Raw genomic sequence first — 26,092 nt, forward strand, 5'->3', positions numbered from 1 at the left:
CCTAAGTTCTATACAAAGTAATAAATGACTCTCAGATCAAGATTTGCAGAATATTGGGACACTTGCTACTGGTTCCTCCCTTGCTCTCACCTCAGTTCTTATTTTATCCCTCCTCAGGCTATTGCTGCTGTTGGGGTTTCTGTAGAATGGGGCAATTACATTAATTGTATGCACAGCAATGACTTTGGTGGTGGAGGAGGATGTGCATACTACTGCATCTTTTAGCTTGAGAAGCCCACTTATAAATCAGTTGTATACTACCCTGTGTGGATCTGTTACTTATCTGGTAAAGTGGTAAAAAGGTGGCATTGCAGTTGTTTATATTGTTCTGCATGTTGCGGTCATTATTTTATTGCTAGTCTTTATTCCCCTATTTGAAATATTCCTCCTGCTCTTCTCCCCTCACCTGTTTCTGCTTTATTTTCTGACACCTACTTTCATTAGACAAAATGCACTTATTATACATGGTTGTCTTTTATGGTAAAGGGACTACAGGAGATCATCCCTTTTTTATTCTAAGTCATTTACTTAGACTTAACTTGTTTACTTCCCTCACCTCCTCCCTCCACACAAAAGTTATGGCTCTGTAACAGATTCACTTTGTAGAATGCTGCTCAACTGTTGAAAACAGCTGTAGGAGGTCAATTTATGCTCCACCCACCCTCATCACATATACGCAACTTCTTGTGGTCATGAAAATTGTTAAAATATTATAACTTTATGGCCCTTGCCTTCATTTTCATAGTTCCACTTAACTCCTCTTGCCTTATAACAAACCATCCGCTTCACTGACATGCTCTTTAATAAACTCTCATCAGGTATACCACTTTTCAACTCCTATTGGCTATGAAACTTTCTCATTAACAGTTTGCTGATATTTGCATATGTATCTCTCTTTACTAGCCATAAACATACCCTTTACCATTTCACACTTAACAGTAACCACCTATCCTATCATCACGGGACCATTATGTCACCAAGAGGCCAGAAAATAACATTGTTGGCTATTTTTGACACATGCAACACAGTCATTAAACTCTTTGAACAGCAGCTGGACACCATCTTCTCCAAACGATGCGAAACAGAAATCTGGCTCATACTGCAGATGCCGTCTTTTGACCAAGAGTGGATTACTTTCCACAGCTAAGACAAGAAAGCAAGTTGAAGCTGGCATCTTCTTATATCTAAAACAAAACTGCACTGCCACCTTTTAGCCATTACATCAAATAACTCTGACTCACACAGGATTGTATGCAAGTAATTTTTAGGTGCTCACATCATTCCCTCCTCCTCCACTAAAAATCATTCATGTGTTTACATTAATGCAACTGCCCCAACCTTTACATACAACAGTGCCATCACGATTAGAGACTTTAAGCTCCAAGATTCCTATAATATTCAACAAACATTATCAGCTATTAAGCTACAGGCTTCACCACATTATGTTTAGCTAGTTTAGGGTAAACAAAATTATCAATTCTAACTATATACCTACAAATTCAGTTCACCAGCCATCTAACCTGGCTGATCACTACCCTGTGAGCATGTTATTCAACCTCTCTCAGACAGATTCCAAGCCACTTCTTGTTTCGTAAACTAAAGTACTCACATAGCATTTACATGGTTTTAATGGACTGGTCTTCTTAAAATCAGATCCACTGCAGTGACAAATTGGCCACTTCTCTCAACATTACCAAAGAGAGAGAGTTAACATTTTGTACAAAATATTTGAACATCAGCCACAGAAATCAATAAAACATCAAATTTTGCTGTTTAGTCAAATTTAATTTTGTGACCTTAAGGACATTAGAATACCAAGCTTTTCTGCAATGAAAACTCATGAATGTTAATTCATTAATGCTGTTCGGCCATCAAGGCTTCATATTCTTGTTAATTGATCAAATACTCTTCAGGTGACTAGCAGCAATACAAAAACAAATCTCTGAAACCATTTTCAGAAATTTTCAGAACAAATCTTTTCAGTGCAGGAGGGCAAGCTCCCATGTGAGGGGATACCCCTACACCCCCAAACATTAAAAAAATACTCTAAGGTTAAACATTGGAAAAAAGCAAATGCTTCACTAATGCACAAAATGGCTTCAGCAATTTGCCTTGCATTAATGGCACTCACTGAAACTGTACTTGTCCAATTCATACTTTCACTTAGCTTTTGTGACCCCCTTTTCTCGAACTTTCATCATTTCACATTATGAGGCCAAATTATTTGAGTTTTAGATTTACTATCAGGCCTTCCAGTGAAGGGTCTGAATTTAAGTACTGACCAATTTTATCTTCTTTCAATCCAGGGAACCCACAAAAGTTTTAACACCAGAGGTCAAACATCAATTTTACAGTAGATAGTATTACTTATAGTCCAACTCTTATAATCGTGTTACTATAGGGAAAAAGTACAGTTTTGTACCTACCATAAATGTAGATGTTCGAAGATCCACATTGCTGCAGTCCTGACACTTGGGTAGTCCGCTGTCCCAGTCGGCCCGAATACCAAAGTATAAGGCTGACGTCGGTCAAGGCGCATTAGTCTGACGTCAGGACGTCAGGGTACAAATGCGCATGACCGACGTCATTTCCTCAGTCTTTTCTTGCCCCAGATGTCAGAAGACCCTAAAAAGATAAGGCCAAACTAAAAAACAACAACACACCAAACACCCCTGTACCAAACATATGTACAATATATACAAAGTCAGAAAGGTACAATCCTACCCACACAACCACCCCTAAACACAGAGGGGAAGGAGGGAGGGTAAATTGGACTGCAGCAATGTGGATCTTCGAACATCTACATTTATGGTAGGTACAAAACTGTACTATGTTCTTCATCTCACATTGCTGCAGTCCTGACACTTGGGTAGAATCCCAAAGCAGAGGTAAGGGAGGATGGCAAATCACAAAGAAGCAGGAGCTGACAACATGCCCTGTAAAATAGCAGTGGCAAAACCAGCCCTAGATTTAGAGTAGAGAGGAAGGTGGTAATGCTTAGAGAAGGTATGCACTGAACTCCAAGTAGCTGCCTCCAAAATATCCTTAGTTGCCACCCCCCTTAGAAATGCTGTTGAAGTGGCAGTAGCCCTAGTGGAATGAGGCCTAATCCCAGCTGGAATCTCCTTGCCATGATGGGAGTAACAGAAAGTAATGCAAAACCCAATCCACTTAGAAATAGTTTGTTTTGACACAGGCTTACCCTGAGAACACAAAGCAAAAGAAACAAACAACTGCTGAGACTGCCTAAAATCCTTAGTCCTGCTTAAATAATAACGTAATTGCCTGTGTACATCTAAAGTGTGCAAAATCTTTTCCCCTTATTTTGGGGATTTGCATAAAAGGTAGGCAAATGAATAGTTTGGTTTAAAGCCACACTAGAAACCACTTTAGGCATAAAGGAAGGATTAGTACGTAAAGATACCCTATCCTTATGAAAAATCAGGAAAGGCTCAACCGCCATAAGGGCCTGCAATTCAGACACCCTTCTTGCAGAGGTAATGGCTAAAAAAAGCAGTCTTCCATGACAAATATTTCAATTCAGCAGTAGCTGCAGGCTCAAAAGGTTGTAGAGTGAGTTTCTCCAACACAAAATTGAGGTCCCAAGCAGGAGTAGGAGCTCTACGTGGGGTCTTATATTCTTTGCCCCTCTAAGAAATTGCTTGAACAAAGGATGAGAAAACAATGGTGGGTCACAATCATAGTGAGCTGAAATTGCTGCAGCATGAATCTTAATGGAAGAGAAAGACAAACCTTTGTCCAATAACTCAGTAAGATATTGAAGAGCCACACTCAAATTTGGCTCAGAAACATCCAAATCCTTTGCTGCACACCAAAATAAAAATCTCTTCCATTTTCCTGCGTACACTTTCCTTGTACTAGGTCTTCTGGCTTCCATAATCACATTCAAAACTTGTTGAGGAAGCTGAGACCTGCTATGGTTCAAAACAGAATATGCCAGGCTGTTAGATGAAGAGAGTGAAGCTTGACATTGAGTAGATGCCCGTCCTTCTGAGACAATAGGTGTGGAATCAAAGGTAAGGGCCATGGAGGCTTCCTTACCAGACTCCTCAGTAATGGGTACCAGTGCTGCCGAGGCCAATCTGGAGCTATTAAAATCATCCTTGGCTTGTCTTGTCTGACCTTTAGGAGTACCTTTGGGAGGAGAGGCAGAGGTGGAAAGGCATACACATGAAGATTTTTCCAACTGAAAGAAAGAGCATCCACTTTCCAGGCTGTGTGATGAAACCTTTTCGTGCAAAACTTTGGCAGCGGGTGGTTTAGTGGAGAAGCGAACAGATCTATGTCTGGAGTTCCCCAGGACACTGTCAATGTCTGAAATACATGAAGATCCAGTTTCCACTCGTGGGGATCCATGATTTGCCTGCTTAACACATCTGCTAAGGAGTTCTGTGCTCCTGGCAGAAACCTTGCTTGAAGATTCAGTTGCAAGCTTAACGCAGTCTCCCACAAAATCATTGCTTGCCTGCATAGAGGATAAGAATGTGTTCCCCCTTGTTTGTTGATGTACCACATGACAGTTGTGTTGTCTGTTAGAACCAACACCTGCCCTGGAAGAAGTAAATCCTTGAAAGCCAGTAATGCAAACTGGACTGCTAACATCTCCTTCATGTTGATATGTAAATGCTGCAGTCTGGCAGGCCACTTGTCTTGTATCCACTTTCCATTCAGATGAGCTCCCCAAGCTGTGTCTGAGGCATCTGTCGTTAGAATCTGACTCGCCTCTGGCCGGGTCACAGAGAGTCCCTTGTTTAGGTGACATTCCTGAGCCCACCACAAAAATTCCTTTTGAATGCAAGGTATTATTTGAATGACAGTGTCCAAATCCTGGCAGTGCTGTGTCCATACATTTTTGAGATACCATTGTAGCTTCCTCATATGCAGTTTGGCATTGGGAAGTACCAGAATACAAGATGCCATGAACCCTAAGGCTTGAAGGACTGTCCTTGCAGTCAGCCCGGACTGATGAGATAGTTGATGGAAGTAAAGAGAAAGATTCTTTTGTTTGTCCGGGGTTAAAAAGGCCATCTGGGTTGCTGTATTCAGTCTCACACCCAGAAAGCACATGTCTTGAGAGGGTACTAGACTGGACTTTATTTCGTTCACAGAATACCCTAGGCATCTTAGCACTGCTATCACATATTCCAAATGCTGAAGAAGCACGTCCCTTCCTTGAGCCAGAAGCAGGCAATCGTCCAAATAAGGATAGATTTGTATTCCTTTTAGCCTGAAGAAAGCTATCACTGGAGCCAGAACCTTTGTGAATACTCTGGGCGCAGTAGATAAGCCAAAGGGCAATGCAGAGAACTGATAATGAGAATTCCCAGCTCGAAAACGCAGATACTTCCTGCAAATTAGTCTGATAGGAACATGAAGGTAATCTTCCTTGAGATCCAAAGTTACCATCCAGTGATCTTTGCCCAGCAGAGGTAAAAGCTGTTGTAACGTCAACATTTTGAACTTGGGAATGTCCAGATAAGTGTTGAGGATAGACAGATCCAAAATTGGTCTCCACGTGTTCCCCTTTTTTGGTACTAGGAACAGGCGAGAATAAAATCCTAGGCCCCTTTCCGGCACAGGAACCGGCTGAATGGCCCCTATTTGGAGCAACAGAGAAATTTGCCTGTGAGCCTCTTTCCTTTGTTGAGGAGGAATGTCTGGCATGCCTTTGAAAGGAGGCAAGGTATGGAAATAAAACCTGTAACCGTGGTGAATGATATCCAATACCCATCTGTCTTGGGTAATTAAACTCCAGTTTTCTTTGAAAAGTGCCAACCTTCCTCCCAAAGGTGCTGCCAGACGAGAAGATTCTGGCAGCTGAAAAGGCAGGTCATTGGGTCTGTTTACGAAAGGACTGACCCCTGCCCTCACCAGAAGACTGAGCAGGTGAACTCCCTGTTCTAGGCCTAAAAGAACTTTGAGCTCTGCCCCTACCACGTCTAGACCTACCCCTAGACTGGGAATCATAAGCAGGATATGTCCACCCCTTGGTAGGCCAATTTCTACTAAACTTCGGAGGCTGAACCTGCAAAAAATCTTTAACAGTCTGCATAGACTTAGCCTTGTCTTCCATTTTCTTTAGAACTGCTTCCACAGGCGAACCAAACAACACATCAGATTGTAAAGGAGCATCTAAAATCCTTGTCTTCACATGCTCAGCTAAATTCTGATCCCTCAGCCAGGCGTGCCTGCGAAGAACTGAACCAGTGGCAGCCACCCTCAAGAGGCCTGCACAGCATCAAAACCACATTGCAAAGAATGCTTACCCACCTGTTCAGAAACATGAACTAAATCCTGCAACTCTTTACACTCAATACCTTCCGCCAAAGCATCTACCTTAGACTTTAATTGTGAAAGGAGATAATTTTGGTATTTCAACAAGTGAAACTGGCAATTCAAAGCTCTCATGGCCAAAGTGGAAGAAGTATACACTTTCTTTCCCCATCTATCCAAAGCCCTTGCCTCTTTATCAGGAGGAACAGGATTTTTAACAACAGAAGCCTTAACACCTTTAGGCCCCTGAGAGACAGTTTCTGGGTCCGCCCTAGGACTCTTAAAAAGATACTTATGAGCTTCAGGCACCCTATAATATCTATCCGGTTTAACTGGAGCAGGAGGCAAAGAATCAGGGTTCAGAGAAGCCTCTGCAAAAACATCCTCCACCACATCTAGAACAGGAGGTATAGCTAAAGGCCTATGCTGGGGTAGAAACAAAAATTCCCTAAGCCTTTTCCTGGAATCAGAGAAATCCTGACCTTCCCATTTAAAATGCTCCCTCATGGAATGAAGAGTCTCTGAAAATGAAAAATCCTCAGGAGGAGAAGCAGAAGGAGTAGAATCATCTACATCAGAATCAGAGTAAGGGGAATACTCCTGCAAGTCTTCAGCCGAAGACTCAGAAGCATCCGAACACTGCTCAAAACTCCCAAGCTCAGGTTCCACCCTAGGCCTCTTATCAGGAGGGGGCATAGAACCTCTAATCATTGTAATCAAATCTTCTGCCATCTTAAGCATATGCTTCTTAGGCACAGACCCTGAAGAACTAGGGGTAACACCTGAAACAAAACCTGGCCTGCCCCTGGGAGAAGCCTTGGAAACAGCAGGGGAGGGCCTAACCACCTTAGGAAGGGAGGGAAGAACAGCCACCTGAGAAGCCCCTTCCACCTGGCCTACCTCCTGAGAGGTCACATCTTGCAGTAATAAAGTCTCTCCCTGGGATTCCAAAGAAATTCCTGGCTGAACCTCTGGCTCCACCGAGCCCTCTAAAGAACCGACGTCCGGTACGGACGGTTCTGCCAGCCTAGGCTTTGCTGTTTTGTCCTTGCGCTTTTTTGACGAAGCGGGCGTCGGAGCATCCGACGGCATTTTATAATTACACCGCTTCCCAAAACTAACCTGGCACAATCTAATCTTCTCTTTATAGTGCGTTTGTTAAATCTAGCACAAGAGCGACAGCCAACAACGTCGTGCTCAGGCCCTAAGCAAGGTATACACAAGGTATGGTAATCCCTATGAGGTATCTGTTTCCCACAAGAAATACAGTTATTCACTTTTTCTGACATCCGGTAAAATACTGAGGCAAGAAAAAACCAAAATATTCCCCAACGGGGTACTTAGCCAACTTGGATTCGGTCTGAAACTCCGACTTCAGAAAATCTCATAACGCCAACCTGCACTTGCAAAACTGCTTCTGCATCGGACCATGTGGCAAAAAAGACTGAGGAAATGACGACGGTCATGCGCATTTGTACCCTGACGTCCTGACGTCAGACTAATGCGCCTTGACCGACGTCAGCCTTATACTTTGGTATTCGGGCCGACTGGGACAGCGGACTACCCAAGTGTCAGGACTGCAGCAATGTGAGATGAAGAACATCTATAGATTTTGGTTATACGGACCGTTGTTGAAAATATGCTTTTAATCTTTAAAATCCAATCCACATTTACTATAGCTTTCCTTCCAAATAGCAAACGTTTTTTTCATACATTTGAATGATATAACAAAGTTAATACATCTGAAAGTTAAAAACATGTTTACTTTCTATTTGATAATAGCTAGAGTATGACACAATTAGTGTATTTCTATTAATATAAATGGTCTAAATAATGGTTGCAAGAGAACTAATTTTGGTAAATTCCTAAATATGCATACACTGCAGATAGTCTTCCTTCAAGAAACACATTTAGTACAAGAAGATGTAAGTAGGTTCAATACAACACAATTTGTAGTTGAGTAGTTTACAATACTACCAGAAAAAGAGAGAGGTAGCCAAAAAGCAAGTTTTTTAAATTCATGGTTGCAATCACCAACTGTCAAAGTATTTGAGCACCGAAGATAAAGGCGGCCCATACCTCCGCTTCTTCCCAGTGCATTTGCAAAGAATTTGAGTATGCATAACCTTTTTATATTTACTTGATGTTGAACAAACCGGATTTTAAATGCTCTACTTGCATGTTCATCAAAACGATTTTCAAGTATTCTTTACTGTCAGCCATTAAATTATCTCCTGCAAACCTGAGGTTCTAATATTTCTATCCATTTTCATTTTAGCATCTAATTCACCTAACTTATTTTTCAGGCTATATTCAGCATATAAATTAGTTAAGTAGAGTTAAAATACACAGTCTTATCTTAACCCTTTCTCAGTTTTGAACCAGTGAGTTATGCCATATTTGGTTATCTCAGTTGTTTCTTGCGCTGCAAGTAGAAGCCTCGGGGGGTACACAAAGGTGACCAAGTATCCCCATTTACTTAAACATTTGTCTATGTTTATAGACCATACCATCAAGTGCTTTAGAGTATACAAAGCAGAAATAAATATTCTTCTAGAACTCCCTTGCTTTACTCACTGTCCAGAGGACGTTGGCACTTTGATCTCTGCTGCATCTGCCATTTCTAATAAAAGATTGTACATCTAGCAGTCCTCCATCCATACATTGCAGGACTCCAGCTTTCAGGTTCTTAAGTGTAGTTTGCTAGCATGTGAAACAAATGCAGTGTTTCACTAATTTGAACATTTAGCATTACTTTTTTGAGACAAATATAAAACTGTCTTTTTCCAACATTTGGACACTGTTGTGTTTTCCAAATTTGCAGGCAAATTCCAAGCAACGCTATAAAGGCAGGATTCATAATAATTCACTCACTAACTGAGTCTTGTTGTTAGCAAGGTTTTCTAGAGAAAATTTAGCTTTACGCTCTGGGTTGCCTGGCTCTAGATGACAGAACACAATGTTAGGGTTCCTTGTTCTTCCACATATTCTTACCACCTCCTAATATTTTCAGATTCTTCTAGGTCTAACCCATCTTTGCCTTTTATTATTCTGATTTTTACCTGGAACTTTCCCCTTAATATCACCATTTTTTTAACATCTAATATTAACTTTCTATTGTCTTCTTCTAGTTCTTTATGCTGCTGATTTAAACATCTCCTTATCTGTCATTGTTCTGTGAAACTCTACATTCGGATTGCCATTTTTCCATCTCCTTTGCATTTTGGTCTGTCATTCCTTGGCCACTTTTAAAGCCTGCACGTATAGACATTTTTTCTCAATCTTTTTTCTGTTGGAATATTTTTTGATGTCACCTCATGGGAAATAAACTTTCCATCTATAGTTCTGTCCTGTACACTGTATACCCGGGCTAATCTCTTAAATCTGTTTAACTCTGCTACATATTCACTTGGAATAATGTTGAACACTTACACTTGGCCTAATGCTTTTTTTAAATTTTTTATTTTACAATAAAAAGCAATTTATCCAAGCCACTGTCACCACAGAGTTTTGTTTTTGATGATTGTAAAGAACTCTTACATCTCTAACTACAAAATATATAGTCAGATTGCAGTATCGTCATTCTGTTGATGGCCATGTGTAAAGCTACCTCTTGGTCCAACTGTTTGTTATGACCAGTCAATTATGTTGGTAGAATTCTACTAATTTAAATTTTTCTTCATTTTGTATGCCAATGCCAACTTGCCTATTACTCCAGATGTAATTTGTCTACCAATCAAATTACAGATGAAATTTAAATTTTTCATAAAGATTGCTAAAATATGAATTAAATGATCCACCACAGGGACATTCATCAATATTGTGTAAAGAAAAGTTAAAAATCAGGATTTTAAGCCTTAATGATTACACACAGATATACATATACAACATTTTAATGTACTTAAAAGTGTTACAAGTCCAATAAACTAAAAAAAACGTAAAAAAGGCACTGAAACCAGACTGATTCCAAAGTCAACTTTAGTAACTATGGAAGCATACAGAATGATAAAAGCTTGCCACTTACGTTAAACAGTAGAATAAGTGCTTTTGTCCATTAAAATACTGAACTTCAGATTACCAAACTAAAACTTTAAAATTTCATTGGCAGTCTCAGCCAACCAAAAAATTGGTTTACCAAAAACCTCAAAACCAATAAACAACCTTAAAATCCATTTTGCATAAATATTAAAAAAAAATTATGCCATTGGTACATAAATGCTTATAATACACAAATCAGTGGCCCACCACACTTAACTGATTGGTAAAACATAACTTTCAACCAATAACTCCAGTGTCATTCTATTCTACACATCACATAGTCGAAGTTTCATGGGTAAATAAAAAATAATAAAAATAATAAACTTGGAAAAATGATGAAATGTGGGTTTTGTCAATATTGTAAAAGGGTAAATGAGGGTAGAAGTTTTGTTGTAAAAGGAATTAACTATCAAATTAGATGTAGGTTTAATTGTGAATCTAGGGAAGTGATCTATATCAAAGTGCTTGATATGTATGGGTTTTGATGTGGGCAAAACTGATTATAAATTTATAGTTAGAATAAACGAGCATGAATATAATAAAAGGAATTGCCCAAATAATGCACTGGTGAAGCATGTTAATGACTGCCCTGTACATTTTTCTTACATGGTTATTGATTCCATAACTCCTAACACTAGGGGTGGGTCACAGACATTACGGATGGAAAAAGAGGTTATTTGGCAAATGTGACTAAATGAGGGGGTGTGGCCAGGTATTAATGAGCAGATTTCCATTTCATATCTCTTGAAATTTAAAGCTCTTAAATGGTAAAAGGCAAAGGTTAAAGCAAATAGTTGCTGAATTTTTTTTAAAAAATGTATGATACTGTTTAGTTTGAATGTATTCCCTCATGTAGGAGGTAGGAATGATGGATTTTAAGGTTGTTTATTGGTTTTGAGATTTTTGGTAAACCAATCAATGAAATTTTTGATTGTCTGAAACCACCAATGAAGTAATTTTCAAGTGTATTTAAGTTTAAAGTTTTTAGTTTGGTAATCTGAAAAACATTATTTTAATGGATGAAAGTACTTATTCTACTGATTTTAAAGTTTGTGGCAAGGCTGTATCGTTTTGCATGCTTTAATTGTTATTAAAGTTAATTTTGGAACCAGTCTGTTCCAAAATCATAAGACAAGCCTTTTCCTTACCCATAAAGTACTGTGAAGGTTTAAAGGAGTCCCTACATAAGCTCTTGTAGGTTCTCACCTTTCTTCACTGCTTGATGCTAGCCTTTACAGGCTTTGGGCATCTTAGACCAAAATCTGCTACTTTGTTATTCTAGGTTGCTTTTCCAAGACTGTCTACATGTAAACCAAGTTGGGAAAAAAAAAACAAAAATTAGGTGGTCTGGTGGTGGATGGATAATGTTGCTTTACACTCATAGTTGCCTTTTCCTAGGACATAGGATTGGTCAGTTTCCTGACTGCAACCCCCAACAGCCATCTGAAATTAATATGCCTGATAATGCAGACACAAATGGCATGGTGTAGAGGGAAAGACATTCTCAAGTTGATTATCTGAGGATGAACTAGACATACCAAAGAGTTGCAACACAAGTGATTAAACACGTTTTAAATATGGAGTTAAAATCAAGTGCTGTACATTTGTCCCTTGCTAAACACTGTGCTCAAACTGCAGCTAAATTAGAAAAGCTACAAGCGTACCCTATTACACTAAGGCTGACAAAGCAAACAGCAGATACTTTCAGCTATAACACCAGTTTCTTTAATGAAGCACCCCCCCCCCCCCCCACACACACACACACACACACACTTCTCCATCAAGGAACACTGGCAAGCTAAAGTTCAAGGTAGTTAACAGCTGATAAGTTGGGGCTGGAAAATTTCTGTCCATAAAGAGGTATTGAATGTGATGACCCAATTTCTGGCAACTCATTATATGTATAGTAGTATTTACAAGCTTTGTTACAAACCAAACAATGCAGATACACCTATTGCATAAATACTTCCTGCTGAATTAGTCACAGGTATAACACATCACAATGTGTTTTAAGTGCTTCTATTACTTCCATAAAGGTACAGGAGAGAGAAGAATTTCACACTTGGATGAAAAATCTCGTCTTTATTTTGCTGCCTCACTGTCTACTCCCAGCAATGTTCAGAAGTAATAAAACTCTAGAGTTCTGTTTTTGGCTATATCTTCTCCCTCTTCAGCTATCTGCATAATGCAGGTTTCCACAGCTTCATAATTTGAAGATGGACTGCTAACAGAGTCAATTCAGATAAAATTCCACTTTGATGGACCACCTTCTCAGATTTTAATTAAAAGGACACCTGTTTGCAAATATTAACAGATTCAGTGGTTCTGCTCCTCCACCCTCCCAAAGGGAAAACAAACACACAAAGACATAAATGTTTGGAAATACTTTTATGCATATCTCTGTATCTTGAGTTTTGCTTAGCAATGACAGGAGAGAGAAACAGAAGTAACTGGAAATAAAATATTTAATACCTAGTAAAGAATATTGTGTTTCAGTAAGTATACAATACACTGTAATATTTTCATTAAACTGACAGATGACATTACAGATTGAAAACAAAGGAAAGCATCAAAGATGGTTATCATAAAAACGTTTTTTCCATCGTAAGTGCTCTTCAGTAGGTGGTCCCTTTTGATTTCACTGTTAGTGCTAATTAAGTTTGTGCCGTGTATTTGCATTTCCTTTGCAAGTCATTTTTTGCATAATTCAATTACGTCTACAAAGCACATTCACTCTTCTCTTTTTCTCTTTAAATGTCAATTAATTACATTTCTGGGAGATAGCAATTACAAAGACCCAGTATCAAAGTAAGTGAGAAATGTATATGCAGACCCTCCTTTAGGGAAACAGACTGGTAACTATCAGATATTAACTTTCCTGTTGACTCAGTGGTAGGAAATTAACTTTTTTTCACTTTTTTTTCATTTTGTAATTTGCTGAGATCAAATAAACAAGTAACACAAGAATGTGTGTGTGTGTGTGTGTGTGTGTGTGTGTGTGTGTGTGTGTGTGTGTGTGTGTGTGTGTGTGTGTGTGTGTGTGTGTGTGTGTGTGTGTCCTTGCTCTCCAATTTATCAGTTCATCTTGATGACTTGCTTTCTGGAAAGTCACATGATGAAAGTGTAATGCAGTTTTCTTCCTTCCATTAGCAAATGTATACCAGACTTCCTGGTAGTCTTAAGGTATTTTTCTTAATACTCTTTGCTAGAACTATATATAGCCACATGTGAATCAGGCATAATGTGAGGATGCAGCACTGATCAACACAGGTGTCCTCACCTTTTACATCCCAGGCAGCCCTTGGTGACTCGTCAGTGGTGCAGATATGGCCGGCTCTGCCTGACATGTGAAATACCATGCACCCGACAAACACACTGTACTCACATATTGGTCATCAGGTTACACGCCTTTTCAGGTAAGACTCAAGGTGGTATTTATGTAAACGAGGAGAAATTTGGCCTGGACACCAGGGGAAATTCACCAATCTTTTTGATAAGTGCCACAGGTTATTTTTCATTTACCTGAGCTATCCTCCAACTCAAGCTGATGGGGCCTCACTAACCTCTCATATGAAGGATGGTACACCTGGAAATGCAACACTCTCCCTATTATACACTGCAGTGTTAGTACAGTACACTTGGGAATGCAACAGTCTCCCTATGATGCACTGCAGTGTCAGTATGGTACACTCAGGAATGCAGCACTCTCCTTATGATGCACTGCAGTGTCAGTATGGTATACTCAAGGAATGCAGCACTCCCTGTGATACGCTGCAGTGTCAGTATGGCACACTCGGGGAATCCAGCACTCTCCCCATGATGCACTGCAGTGTCAGTATAGTACACTCAGGAATGCAGCACTCTCACTATGATGCACTGCAGTGTCAGTACGGTACGCTTAGGAATGCAACACTCTCCTTATGATGCACTGCAGTCAGTATAGTACACTCGAGGAATGCAGCACTCTCCCTATGATACACTGCAGTGTCAGTATAGTACACTTGGGGAATACATCACTCTCCCTATGATGCACTGCTATGTCAGTATGGCATACTCAGGAATGCAGCACTCTCCCTATGATGCACTGCAGTGTCAGTATGGCACACTCGAGGAATGCAGCACTCACCCTATGATACACTGCAGTGTCAGTACAGTACATTCAGGAAATGCAGCACTTTCCCTATGATACACTGCAGGGTTAGTACAGGAAAGTATCCTGGGGTGGAATAGAACCCACAACCTTCTAACCCTGGAGTTTGTCACACTCACCTTTGATACCAAGTGTCACACAGCAGGTAAGCAATGTTGTACTCATTATGTTCCTTCTATAACCAGTAGCCATTTGTGAAGGACTTTTCAGAAAAAAAGATGACCAATGTCTAAGGGGCACAATATTGGATATGAAGAATAAAAATATCTTTGTGTAGAAGGGCAAGCTGCAGGAAGGTTCCTTAGAAAATTGCAGTAATGACAAACCAGTCCATTGGACTACAAGGCAAATGCAAAAGATTATAGTCAGGTATCTGGTGATAACTGGTTTGCTCCAAGTAGGGAATCATCATGTGTCTGATCAGAACCAGTTTGTATGCTCATGAAATGAATGCTAAGAAATGCACATTAAGAGTTGCATCTTGCCATCCATTTTGAGAACACAAACTGGTTATGATCAGATACCATCATAATTATAGTTAATAAAACTTACTTGCACTTAAACATTTATACATTTTCTATCCATTTTATGTGCAGTTTGTTATAGAAAAGCAATCACATGTTCAGTTATTCTGTATTCTCAGAACTTTTATTACTTTTCTTATATGCATTTTGTGAGCAAAATAAAGATTTTTTTTTTTAACATACATCTTTCAGAGAGTTTCATAATGTGGTGTGTGTGGCTTTGCTGTGATTTATTCTTACTATACATTCTGGAACAACATGTTTTTTCATTATCGTCTGTGCGAGTGCTTAGTTTTGTGAATATTTTCCATTTCAGCTGTTCTGTTCTGCACAGAACCAAAACCTAATGTTTAGAAAGGTGCTCAAGCTTTTCTTCAGCACCTTTAACATCAACAAAAATGCTAAACTAGCCTGATTTTTCTTCATTTTCAGAACATAACTGTTATGCTCTCTGCACTACAAAACAAGTTTTTTTCTCAAGAATTGCTGAATTTTTTATGACACAGACTTGGAAGTTTTTGGATATTTTGCTGATCTGGAATATTTGGAGTAAAGAAGAGCATTAAGCCTTGTTCATTTTTTAGGAATGGACCTTATGATCATTTTTTTCTTGTGCGGATGTGAACACAGATGTGCATATGGTTGCTTGCTTTAGCTTTTCAGTTTATTCAGTTTCTGTATTTCTTGCAGACGGTATTTTTGTTGCATTTTTTCATACTAATTTATATCTTTGGATTAGCTGAGTGATTTCATTGCTTTAGGCAGGCTTTGGCGCTACAATGGACTTATTTCAGTAAAGGAGTCTATTGATGTAAAACATTGTATTTCTTTTTAAATTAGGAGTTATTTCTGGTATATGAGGACAAGTTGTAGTTTGCTCTCTATGGTGTTTAGGGGCTTGTACAAGCAGGACTGCATGCTACAGTTTAACAATGGGTGCCTGTTCAAATGGTAGAAGTGTGCAATTGGTCATTTGGATGGATAAAAGATTGCAAATAAGAATATCAAACCAAGCAGAAACTTTGTGGTGTGGAGTGTGCAAAGTTCACTCATTGCCATATGTTAAGCACCTAATTCACTAATAAAAATCAAACTGTAAAATGGGTTTTACAAAATAATAAAATAGTAGGTAGTCCACAGTTGAGATAAAAATGGAATAACCTTTATTGAAACAGACAAATGATCCTAGGTGATTATAATGAAAAGCATTAAAAGCATTCATTATTTATATATAATCAGGTTATTTGGAGCAAGAGGGTAGTTACAGAGTGTGTTTCTGTTAAGAAGATTAAAGGTATTACACTCATTCCTTTAACCAAGTCCACCTTAACACCATAGTGTAAACGGAGACTGTTACTTTAGAGCTAAAACTAAAAAGCTAGAGATAAATTACTCTGTATATAAGAGCAACTTATTAAGGCTAACCTACTAATCCAAACTTTAAGAAACCAACTCACTAACAAAATGACTAATTTACTAAAAAAAGATCTACCACCAGACATATATCAGAATAAATATTAGTAACTTATAAACTGAAACACTTAACAAAGATCACTTTCATACCAAGTAAATATGTCATCAGGTTTGCATGTAAAAAAAACATGTGTATAAATCTACAGTGAACACCTAAGTAGGCTGAAAACCATAGGTATAATTGCTAATGAGGAAATACAGTTAAAAATGTTAAAAATAATAAAGCCTTGGGGATCTGTGCAAGTATGGCATCTAAGAAAACATTTAGTTTAAATGAGTCAAATTATCAGAAAACAGCACCAATGTCAGTTATTTTCATTGTAAAACATTTACGTTTGATATTTGTTTATAACAATATTAGCATATAATATCAGCATTAATCAGTTCCATATCAGACTTTTGTCTTTTAAACAGTGGGGCAGTTTTCCGAGTTCTAGTATGCTGTTTATGGAGCAATAATAATAAAGCCCTGGTTTTCTAAAAGAGTTCAGTTTCAGCTGCCACAGTAGTTCACGTTTTTCTAAATGATTAGGGATATCTCCTTCCAGTTCCAAAAGGTCCACACAATCAATTATCTGAAATTTAAAGTCAATACGTCTTTTCTGAAGTTGCATGTGCTGAGCCAGTGCATTATATTTATACTTGGCTCTAATTTCGGAAAGATTGCCAGAAATCCTTCTTTTAAGTCAGAGTATTTTCACCACATAAAATACTTCACAGTCATTGCAGCTTGCCCTGTAAACCACCTGCATTGAGTTAGTCATCTCCTGCATTTGGTTTTAATCAGTTTCTTTAAATAAGGACAGAAAAACATGTCTCCCTCCTGTATGCGCTGACAAAAAAAAAACACAGCTGTCTCCACACTTATTGGTGCATATATCCAATGGTCTGGGCCTACCTTCAACCAGACTCCTGATGTTTCTGGCTTTCATATACAATAAGAAAGGAACGAACAAATTACTGTAAACAAAAGACTAGTAGAGCCATGGAAAACAGCTATGGCCCCCTAGTCTAACCAACATAGCCCTAGGCAAGTGGGAGGTGGATTGTTTTTAACAGATAATACATAAACATATCACAATGCATCTGCCCTTTATTGATAATGTCTTTATTATGTGGAAAGGAGACAGTTATAAATTAGATTTCATCAAATATCTGAATCAAACCACCAGCTTCCTGCATTCCACATCTTCTCACAGCCTCACCTCAGCAGTCTTCTTAGATATGCATATTACTAAAGACTTGGACCAAGGTAAAATGGATGCAGATGTTTACATAAAACCTACCAAAGTAAACCTCCTGCTGCATAATAGGTCTCTCCATTCCATCAGGACAAAATATAAAGTTAAGCCCCAGGCTACAGGTTTGCCAGATCACCATGAAAATAGAACCTTCCTTAAGAACCAAAATGATCTTGAAAATGATTCTTTGGTGAGGGGATATGAAATCAATATGTTAAGAAGCATTCTGGAACCTATAAAAAGAAAAAGTACAAATTCACCAGCACTCAACAGTCCTTATAGGAGGGTTTTAAAGAAATCTATGGACAACAAATCTAAAGACAGTCATATCTTGATTTTAACACTCACAGCACCATTAATATAGAACTGGGCCATAATTACTGAAAGCTCATATCTAATGGACATCCTTGGAAAAGCTACTTCCTTTGTGTATAAAAAAGCCAGACACATCAGGAGTTGGGTTGAAGTTAGGCCCAGACCATTGTATACATGCACCAATAAGTGTGGAGCCAACTGTGTTTTTTGCCAGCACATACAGGAGGGAGACATGTTTTTCTGCCCTTATTTAAAGAAACTGATTAAAACCAATTCAGGAGGTGACTAACTCAATGCAGGTGGTTTACAGGGCAAGCTACAATAACTGAATCATTTTATGTGGGGAAAACACTCAGACTTAAAAAAAGGATTTCTGGCCATCCTTCCAAAATTAGAGCTAAGTGCAAGAATAAAGCACTGGCTTGGTACCTGCAGCTTCGCAAAAAACACACACTGGCTTTAAATTTCAAATTATTGATCATGTGGACCTTTTGGAACTGGAATTAGGCATCCCTAATCTTTTTGAAAAATGTGAACTACTTTGACAGCTGAAACTAAACTCTTTTAGAAAACCAGAGCTTAATTATTATTGCTCCACTTGCCCATTCTAAAGACCTGATTTAGGCTACTAAAAATTATGCTCTTCAGAATAAAATAAAAATTTTAATTGTTAAGACTAAAAATGAGATGTAAAGCAATAAAACAAAGCCCTTGTTGATTTGTAAATGATAAGCCCTTTCAGTTAAAAGCCTTCCTCAGAGCATAGTTTAAGGGACACACCATGTGCATGCTCCAAGCCTGGCAATGAGAAAGCAGTCAAGACTGTTATTAGTAAAGATACAATCATACAAGCAGAAAGAGTTGATCATGACAAAATTGTGGAAGAAGAGCAAAGCATTAAAAACTGGAGGCAGCAGAGTGTAGAAAATGATTATTCACTGCACCCCAAGCAGAGGAAAAGCCAATTTATCCCAGCAATCAGGGAATGTTGAGAGGCAGCTGTGAGATTCAAGCTTCTGTATCCAGCTGTCTTAATATTTTTTTTCTGGAGGATGAAAGTAATATTTTGATGTAGAAAAGTCTGAGGAAATACAAAAGTGTGTCTAATAAAACATGAGCCAACAAACAAATGGGGACTCAGCTTCTCATTCTTCATATAATAAAGCTCAGAGAGACGTTGCCAGTGAAACCCTTTCCCAATTTTCCAAAGGAAAATGCTTGAGAGACAGATAGCCACAGAAGTGAACTATAGGAATCAGGAGTTCCTTGAACTTGAACCACAGTTTAGGGTTGGGAGATGAAGATGAATAGGAAAGGAGGAAAATTCATCCTTTGTTGGCTCTGCTAATCTTGTAGCTTACTGAAAATCATCAATTGCATGTTATATAGTAAAGCAGTTCCAGTAATAAATGTTATGTGATAAAGATACTAAAGCAAGTGCCTTCGTCTTTAGTTTAAAAAATGTAGGCATTATAATGTAAAAAGAGAGGTAAGGCTGGACAAAAGTATGTTTTGAGTTAATATGCTGTAATCTTGGGTGGTTGAGGTGGGGGCTGGGGTGTAAAAGTATACAGATAATGTATCTGATATGTTTTCTCTTACTTATGCACTGGTGAATGCCTAGATTAAGGACCTTGAATTAATCTAATAAGTTTTTGTGTAAGCAAGTGAATAAGAGAAGACAGAATGTAATGAATGATTATCTTTTGTCAAATAAATGCTCAGTTTGAGAAGTCTGCAGCTGAGGGCAGATGCACATTGTATTATTAGGTTTGCGTGGAAAGAGACTGACTGGTATACAATAAAAACTACAGTACTTTAAGGCTAAAATCTAATGATTTCTGAAAATATACAAGCTGTTTTTCACATCTTGGAGGGGAATAAAGATAAGAAAAGGCAACGAGTGTAAGTATGAGCATAGGCTGTTACATTCATATTAGCATTGATAACCTTTATTTTAGGTTAGGGGTTGCTGGTGTGCAGCTGTCAGTTTGGGACAATCATAGGTTTATAGGTTTCATGAGTGTTTACTAGCCTAACCATACATCCCAAATCTCTGACAAGTTTGGATACCCTTGATAAGTGTAAGCAGGGGTTGGAAGATGAACCATTTACAGGTTCTCTGTATCAGTACAGACATATCTGCCAAACCAGGGATGAATTTCTGGTTTCCCATCCAGTTGTCCAAGTTGCAGTTTAATTGGGTTAGGGAGGAACTCTGATTCACATGGATGGGGAGCCGGTTCCATAGATGCTAAAGTCAACTGGACACATTCACAGAAAAAGAAGAACCAAGGTCCAGATCCACTCAGGAAACTTTTTATTGAGCACTTTCGTCTCTCTAATGGAAACTTAATCAGAATGAAGTAACATTGCCTAACATACCTTATATACAAGACATACAAAAATCACCTGAACAAATAATTAAGTTTCTTAAAGCAAACATGCCATAAAGCAGTAAAGTATAAAAGCATAGCAGGGTTCATTACTATAAAACACACATGTTTCATAAAAAACAAAGGTACATACGTACCTGACATGCATATATGATCTTTCCTAAAAAATCCTAACTTGTATTAAAAACTTTATAAGAAAAATTGTACTTTCAATCTTAGGACAGAACTAATAGACACTGCACTGCTGAGCCCTGGGCTCACTGATCCATTTGTTTTTATTTGCCATTTCAGTTCTGATAACTCCAGGAAGTCATTCAAAGGACCCCCTCTTTCTCCAAGACTGATTTTTTCAGTAACAAACTTGAACCCGTGTCCTTCATTGGCATTAATGTGTGCTGCTAATGCATTTTTGTCATCCTTCCTATTTATATCATAATAGTGTTGATAAATTCTGCTCCTTAATGCATTCTTTGTTTTGCCAATGTAGTAACATGGACATTTTGAGCATAAGGCCAAATAAACCATGGCTTTGCTGTTACAAGACATTTTACCTTTTATGTTTCCCATAATTAGGAATCAAAATATCTTTAGCTTCAAGAATGTACTGGCACTGTAGGCAGTACCCACATTTAACCATCCCTAAACCTCTGTCCAGACCCTGTTTTCTTTCCAACATGTTTTTTATGCTGCAGTCTCTTTTGTATATAATGTTAGGGACTGGTCCTACTAGCTGTGCCTGGTCTACATCAATACTAAAAATGTTCCAGTTATGCTGAATGATATTCTTGATGTTGTAAAATTGCTGGTTGAACTTGAAAATAGCTGATTAAAAGTATTACTGCTTGCCTGTCTTGCATTATAGGTTCATAGGTTCATACTAGGCTATCTGCCCTAGGGCATTTATAAGCCTAGCCAGAAACTGTTTGGCTTTCGCCACCCATTTTAAATTTATTTTGCTATGCCCTTTTTCAAGGTTAGTATACTGTGCCTCTGTCTAACAGTGACACAAAAGTGATACCCAGGGTAAACCTACGATCTCCCATCCACTCATCAAGATTCCTCTTGAAGAGAGTCAATGAGGGACTCTGCCTAACCTGGACTGGGATTTTATTCCAGAGTGAAGGGAGCCTCTGGGTTATGAATCTGTCCCTCCAGCATGTCCTATTTATTTCAGTGCTGAGGTTCAAGTCTCGAGCGTAGCTCGATGGGATTTGGATTTTCTGAGATGCAGCATGTCCATTAATTCTGGGTTGGACATGGCTTTATACATCAGGCACAGATCACCTCTGAACAGGCAGTATGCCACTGAGTAGAGCTGGAGTTTCTTTAACCGGGCAGCATATGGCATCTGTTTGAGCCCTTTGATCCTCTTGGTGAGGTACTTTTGGGACTTTCCAGTTGCTGCAGGTGTCTGGTAAGGTACATCCCAAAAGGGGCATTTTACTCAATTATGGGCCTGATGAGGGATGAGTAAAGAGGCACGATGACCTCCCTTGATCTAGATGTGAATCCCTTCATGATTAGGTGGGCTATATAAAATGTTTTTCTAACCACTTTGGCCACGTGGTTGTCAAATGAGAGATTGCTATCAACTTGGGTCCCCAGGTCCCTAATTACTTCTTCTGTTCTTAATGGATTACCACCTATGTGGTAATTTGTGGGCACTTTGTTTTTGCCAAAGGGGATGACTATACACTTTTTGGCATTTAGCTTGAGGCCATGGCTCTGGCACCAGTTGTCTGTTTCTATGAGGCCCTTTTGGAGGATGCTTGTATTGGCTGGAAAGTCGATTATGGCACCCAGTTTGCAGTCATCTGTGAACTTGGTCAGCCACAGTCCTTCCGTGTTGGCCTGTACCTCCGAGAAATATATACTGAACAAGAGAGGTCCCAGGACTGAGCCTTGTGGAACACCACTTGTAACTGGTTTGGAGTCTGACATGGCTCCAGCAATTCTAACCATGTGGGTTCTGTCCTTGAGCCAGTTTGCAATCCATCTAGTGACATAGGGGTTTATATTTAAGCTGGTGAGCTTATCTATAATGCCCGAGAGGGATATTGTATCGAAGGCTTTTGCGAGGTCCAGGTAGGCTGTGTGGACCACCTTCCCCTCGTCAATGGCCTTGGTGACTGTTTCAAAGAAATCAACCAGGTCTAAGAGGCAGGATCTGCCCTTAAAGCCAAACTGGGTAGGACCCAGTGTCTGTAGTCCCAAATATCTTTATTTATGAGGTCCATGATGATCCTTTCCATAGCTTTGCAGACCAAGCTAGTCAGGCTTATGGGGCGATAGTTTCCAGGATCCGTTGAGGCACCACCTTTATGGAGAGGGACCACTGTTGCTGTACGCCACTCTTTGGACACATTTCCTGTAGTAAGGCTGAGATTGAACAGTAGTTTTATGTTTGGGTTTAGCTCTTCTTGGAGTTCATGTAGGATGCAGCCCGGGACACCGTCTGGTCCCATTGATGCTGTTTTTTGCTTTGGAGAGGGCGGCTCTTACCTGAGCATCTGAGATGTCAGGGGGGCAGCACTCTGCTGGGATAGATATTTGCCCTTTTGGTGGGGAGTGGGGGGGACTTTGCGCTGAACCTGTCAGCTAGGATGTTGGCAATGTCTGTGGGTTCAGTGTATTTTTGTCATTTTGGACTAATTCTGAGCATATCTGGGAATTACCACCCAGGTTCCTAACATAACTAAAGAAAGCCTTGTGATTATCCTTAGTGTCCTGTGCAATTTTTCTCTCGAAGCTGGCCTTAGACAATTTTATGAGTGCCCGTAGTTTTTTGCTAATACTGATCAGTGATGCCTTCCCTTTTTGGGATTTTGCTCTATCATTTAGTAGCTTCCTCCTTCTATTGTATAGTTTGTTTATGGCTGGGGTCCACCAGACAGGATGTCTGCCTTTGGAGGATTGGGTCTTGGTTTTATTTGGGATCGCATGATCCATGCATTCCTGAAGGTGTTCATAGAATGCGTTTATAAAGGATTCTGCGCCGTATTTTCCACAGGCTCAGGGGCTTTGAAGGATTCCACCTCGGTTTTGAGGAGTGTAAAATTTGCTTTAGAGAAGTTTTTCACTGTGGTTTTCTGGGCAGGGGGTGGGGTCGGGATGTGAATATCCAGTGAGATGAGTTTATGGTCTGATCTTACCAGTGAGGGATACACTTCTGGCCTGGAGCATAGAGTCCCTATGTTGGTGATGATCAGGTCCAGTATGTTTTTCCCTCTTGTGGGAGTGGTAACAAGTTGTTCCATAGCATTTGAGTTTATAAATTCTAGGAACCTTTGGGCTAGGGTGTTGGAGCTAGAGTAATGCTCCCAGTCTATGTTTGGGTAGTTGAAGTTTCCCAATATAATGGTGTTTGGAGAGACCTTCATATTTTCCAGTGTTCGCAGGAAGGCCAAATGGGGTTCCTGGGTTTGGGAGGGTGGTCTGTAGCAGGCTATAAACTGGAAGGCAGTTTTACCCACTGTTAGTTGCACATGGATAGTCTATGATGCTTCGTGCTTTGCCACCAACCTGGAGGTGTGGGTATCTTTGATGAATATCGATACTCCCCCTCCTTTTGTGGTTCGGTCCAGGTTTTGGGGCCAAAAAGCATGGTATGAGGTATAACCTGGTAGTGCTGGGGTGCTCTCAGGAGCCCTGAACCAGGTTTCTGTTACTGCACAGATATCGATGTTCTCGATGCTAAGGAGAGTTGAGTGCGTGCATCTTGAGGTTTAGACTTCTGGCGTTGAGTAGCATTACTCTTAGTTTCTTATCCCTTGTGATACCTATGGAGGTGGGTTTGTCTTTTGAGCCTTGCCTAAAAAAGGCACTATGGGGATAGCAAGAGCCTTTGCCAATATCCGAAAGCCCAGGGGTGACAGGTGCAAGCCATCCCTAGCGAAGCATCGTGGCTTGTCGAGCATATCATCCCAAGCTGACAGGCATTGGATCCCCTTTGAATGACACCAGTACTTAAGCCAATTGTTGAAATTGATCATCTTGTCTTCATATTGTGGCATCATTCTTGGTGAGGGTAAGATGCTACTCAAGGTCAGGGTCATAACGGCCTGGGCTACATGCTCAGAGAGCTCCTTTATGTCTCTTTTCATGTAGTCCAGGGAGGTACGTCTCAGGTCATTTACACCAGCATGGACAATGACTGAGTCATATTTGTACTTGCCTTGGAGTGACCTGAGTGCTTGTGTTATGTGGCGGATCCTAGCGCCTGACAGGCTGCTCACCATGGTCATTTTGAATACCTTCCCCTGTGTCAAACAGGGGTAAAAAATACCCACTCAACCTTTTATTTGTAACCTCTTGGAAGATGTTACCAACATAATTCACAGGATAACCCCTTTTTTCCAACATGTCTTAAGATGTTCATCTGTATAATGAATTTATCTTGTTCAGAAATCATTCTAGCCAGTCTTACCCCCTGTCCTTTTACCAATGCCTTCTTTTGGTAGAGGGCATGACAGCTATCAAAAGGTAAGAGGCTATTTGAATATGTGGGTTTCCAGAATATGGTGTAGTTAAACTGTTGTTTAACAGGGTCTTTTTCAAAAGTGATGTCCAGGTAATGGATAGTGGATTCAGTAATAGAATGTGGAAATTCCAGAAACTCAGTACTGTTGTCCAAATATTCTGGAAATTGGCCAATTTCTCCCTTGTCTTTCTCCCAGAAAATTATGATATCAAGGAATCTACCATAAAATATCCCGTCCTTGGCAAAGGGACTATTGAATATGTATTCCCTTTCCCAATATGCCAGTACAATGCTGGCAAAAATGGGGGCACGTGTGGCCCCCATTGCCACTCCTTTAACCTGTTTAAATAGCTGTTCAAAGGTTATGATGTTTGTATCCAAAACCAATTTCATCAACATTCTTAATTAAGGATGCAATTGTGTGAGTGTAGAGTACTGGCATAGGTATAGGTAGAACCAGTCAATACCAGATTCATGTGGTATGACAGAAAATAAATCTTTTATATCTATTTTCATAAAGACAATGTTGCCTTTGTACATCTTTTTGTTCATTTTAGACAAGAAGTCTCACGAATCTTTTAATATCCAAGGACAGTCTAGTAATATACCCTTCACCTGACCATCTATGAACTTTGCTATTGGGAAGGTTTTTGATGCTTGAGCATCAACAATGGGTATCAGCCGGGGATCTTGTAAATCTTTATGAATCTTGGGGATCCCAAGTGTTGGTATTTTTGGATTTTCTACAGACAAAGTGGTCGTCTTCCATCTTAATTTGCTTGTTCATAAGCAGTTCTTCCAACATGTCAACTTTGTTGTAGCAAATATTTTTCTCATTTAAACTGATTTCACTATATGCGTCCCCAAACAGATGGTTAAACATTTTGTTAGTATATGTATCATAATTCATGATTACAAGACCCCCACCTTTGTCTGGTTTAATGACCCGTATCTCTGAATTTTGAGAAATGTCCCTTAATAACAACATCTCTGAGTTGCTTAAATTGTTAGCCTGTCTGTTTACACCTTTTTTAAACAGGTCTCTAACGTCTTTCTCACAGTTTTTCAAAAGTAGCCACAGTGGGATACAAGGTGGGGTGAAATGTATTTTTTTTTCAAGCTACCCTGTTCATGCATACTGTAGTTCAACCCTTTGAAAAAGAAATCAAAATTCAACTTCC

The sequence above is a fragment of the Protopterus annectens genome, chromosome 9.part0, assembly GCF_019279795.1.
Source record: "Protopterus annectens isolate FY-2018-M chromosome 9.part0, PAN1.0, whole genome shotgun sequence".
Taxonomy (NCBI): domain Eukaryota; kingdom Metazoa; phylum Chordata; order Ceratodontiformes; family Protopteridae; genus Protopterus; species Protopterus annectens.